At 32.1% G+C, this 3,651-nt stretch overlaps 1 long non-coding RNA gene across 3 annotated transcripts in view; it reads right to left on the bottom strand.

Moving 5' to 3' along the window:
- Positions 1 to 1,285: 1,285 nt before the first annotated feature.
- The window catches only part of LOC111089606, a 3,727-nt gene continuing 1,361 nt past the window's right edge, over positions 1,286 to 3,651 (bottom strand). The window contains exons 1-4 of one of the 3 annotated variants that reach the window (XR_002613833.1): positions 3,388 to 3,616; positions 2,458 to 2,551; positions 1,704 to 1,934; positions 1,286 to 1,534 (exon numbers count right to left, since the gene is read on the bottom strand). This is a non-coding gene — a long non-coding RNA (uncharacterized LOC111089606). Of the gene's footprint in view, positions 1,535 to 1,703; positions 1,935 to 2,457; positions 3,136 to 3,387; positions 3,617 to 3,651 lie in introns of those variants that run through there. The other 2 variants (XR_002613834.1, XR_002613832.1) reach the window with 2 other exon arrangements.

The following is a 3,651-nucleotide window of genomic DNA, read 5'->3' as shown; positions in this document are numbered from 1 at the left end:
TATTTAATGCAGAAAATACATTATTCTTAATAACAGGAGTAGTAAGGTAAACATTTTTTAATTGTGACAAAAGAGAGGCTTACTTTTCAATGTTGGATATTGCTTTCTGTAAAACATCTCTAGATAGTTCTGTTCGTTCATCAACAGTTGGGTATCGTGTTAGTTGTTTCCAAGAAGTCCTTTTTTGATACCTTAAACTACCAAACAGTTTAAATTGTTTCCTACTAACACAAAAGAATATACCATCAATATCGGGATTAATATTTCTATACACAAAACAATTTAGAAAACGTACAGAAGAAAAAACTTAATATATAAAAACACTTTACCATTTATGGGTGCGCAAAGTTATTGAAGCTCATGACAGTTTTATTTAAAACATAAAAAAAACCATTAATATTTACACACTTTTGCAACATAAAGTCACCGATAAGGAAAACTGATGTCAGTCTCATAACTTTTACAAACTTAAAAATGTTACAATTAACTAGAATGCGAAGTAGCGTTTAAACGTAAAACAAATTTCATAGGTTAACTAAACGATAGAAAGAATAATAAATGAACTGAAAACAAAACCATAACGAAATAAAAATAGAATTTGCTACCTCACATTCCTTGCTCTTTCGAAAAAAGTGATTACATTAATCATTAAATTCACAATTTTTTTTTATCCTTACTTTTAACGATCTCGTTATACTGACATCATGAATCCTGCCCAGTTTAAGTACATATGCCTTACAATGAAAATTCGTTTGATAACATGAATTAATCTGTTGTTCTAACTACTTAATTATTGCAGCTCAGCTTGTATTTGGACTCGAGGATTTTCCGTAACCTGAGCCAGAAGGTGAAGAAGGAAGAATATGGGTGACGTACAGATATTTAACATTGATAAATAGTATGTAAATAATGATTACATGAATTAATCTGTTGTTCTAACTAGTTAATTATTGCAGCTGAGTTATCAGACTGACACCAGTTTCCCATATCTTAACTTTTAGATTTTAGAATTATTTCTCTTTGTAAGGTATCTGTACTGAAACTGTAAAGGATTCATAATGTCAGTGTAATGAGGCCGTTTAAAAGTAAGAATACGAAAATTGGGAATTTAGGAGTGATTAATGTAATCAACTCTATTTTCGAAAGGAGTGTGAGGGAGCAAATTCTTTTTATTTTGTTATGTTTTTGTTTACAGTTAATTTATTCTTTCTATCGTTTAGTTTATCTGTTAATTTTCAGTTTACACTTAAACGCTAGCTCACCTCCTAGCTAATCGAAGTGTTCTTGAATCTTCTCTACTTTCCTGCTCTGGTTCACCTTACAGAAATTGTTCGAGTTCAAAGACCACTCAGGTTAAGTAGAGGACGTAGATGACTGATCGGTATGTTTCGTCGAAGGATGAGAGGTGTCCACACCAGAATAAGTCCTTTATTTTGATGGAGGGGGTCGCAATCTCAAACCTTCTTGCGCCATTGAAATTTTCTGCAACGGCAGAGGACGATGACCATTTTCTCTGGTGTAGACAGAATTTTCACTAGAGAAAATATTTATTTTAGACACGTAAAATTGTCATATCATTAACATATAATGTAATTTATATAGAAATGGAGTAAGACAAGTAGTAACTTCGAATAGTCCATTCAATATTAGAATAAAATTTACTACAGAATACAATTGCTGTATTAACGATAGCAGTGACTTACCTACTTTTGTCCGAAAGAGACTAATGTGAGTAAGCTTGTCGCTGTAGCTTCCGGTGTTTTTCAACGTTATATATTGTCTTCTGTATAACATTTATAGATAGGTCTGTTCGTTCTTCTACGGTTTCAGGTGATGTTAAGTATTGTTTTCAAAAAAAATCCTTGTTTGACCCCTTGTAAGGTATCAAATAGCTTGCATACAGTTTATGAATGAGCCCATGGCCAGAACTTCCCCTAACACGAAAGAACAATATACCATTAAGATTAATATTTCTATAAATAAACAGAAAAGGGAACGGAAGAAAAACGTGTATATAACTTAAAACAACAACACTATCTCACGTGAGAAAATTTCCAGAAACTCATGATAAAGTCTTTATTCAAAAGATAAAAGAAACATTTTAAAAATTTTGAAACATAAATATCTACAAGTCACCGGTAATGGAAACTGGTGTCAGTCTCATAAAACTTTTAGAAGCTCTAAATGACGTAACTGATTAGAATACGAAGTAGCGTTTAAACGTAAAACAAATGTTACAGGTAAAAATAAACAATAGAAAGAATAATAAATGAACTGAAAACAAAACCATAACGAAATAAAAGTAGAATTTGCTACCTCGTATTCCTTCCACGTTCGAAAACCGAAGTGATCACATTAATCACTGCTTATAAATTACCAGTTTTAGTACACTTACTATTAATGATCTTATTATACTGACACCATGAATCCTGCCCAGTTTAAGTACATATACCTTACAAAGAAAAGGCGTAGTGTTCTCAGATCTGCAGCTTCTCTACCTTCTGCTGCGATTCAGGTTACGGGAAGTTAAGTCCAAAGACCAGCAAAGTTGCTATAATTGATTAGATCAAGAGATTTGAAATAACGTGATCATTAATTATATACTCCTTAACAACTTTAACATCTATAAGTCACCACTAGAAAGATAAATTCAAATTTAAAATTGATGCGAATAACTAAAGTGCAAACGAAAAATTCATACACTAACTAAATGATGATAGGATGAATAATAAACAAACGGTAAACAAATCGAAAACAAAATAGAATTAAAAACTTTCTACCTCACAGTCTTTCCCCTTTAGAAGAACTGATTACATTATTCAGTTTAAAATTAAATCCTTACTTTTAACGTTACACTGACATCCTACACGGTTTAAATACAGATATGGTACAAGAAAAACCACGTTTTTATAAATTCGAATTTATCTTTCGGCTCTAGTTCACCTTAACGAATTTCGAGTTCTAAGACCAGTTAAATCTGCAATAATTGAATAACAAATCATGTATATACTCTTTACCAATATTAATATCTGTACCTCACTGATATGGGAAACTGATGTCAGTATAATAATTCATATAAATTCGAAATTGATGAGATTAGCTAGAAGGTGAGTTAACGTTGAAGTGCAAATAAAAATCCAGAGGTTAACTAAACGATAGAATGAATAATAAATGAACGGTAAAGAAATCCATAATAAAATAACAATAGAATATGCTATCTCACACTCCTTCCGCTTTAGACAAAGAAAGAGATGATATCAAGTCATTCCGTATAAATTCCAAATTTTTGTATTCTTACTTTTAAGGTCATCGTTACACTGACATTATGAACTCCCCCCCCCCCACAGTTAAGTACAGATACTAGGACAAATTGTTTATGTTATTAACTCTTCAGATTCATCTTATGTAGTTTCTTGCTCTGGTTCACCTTACAGGGAGTGCTCGAGTTTCAAGACCATCTAGGTTGAGCACATGACTCTTTAGTTCGAAGGATGAGATGTGGACACGCCAAAATAAGTTCATCTTATTGTAAAAGGGGGGGACGCAATCTCAAAGCCTTCTTGCGTCGTTGAAGTTATATGTAACGGCATAGGATAATGAGCATTTCCTCTGGTGTCGAAAGAATTTTCACTGGAGAAAAAAGATTTATTT

Source organism: Limulus polyphemus, unplaced genomic scaffold (genome assembly GCF_000517525.1).
Source record: "Limulus polyphemus unplaced genomic scaffold, Limulus_polyphemus-2.1.2 Scaffold6753, whole genome shotgun sequence".
In the NCBI taxonomy this organism is placed as follows: domain Eukaryota; kingdom Metazoa; phylum Arthropoda; class Merostomata; order Xiphosura; family Limulidae; genus Limulus; species Limulus polyphemus.
This window is presented reverse-complemented; position numbering and strand designations above follow the sequence as displayed.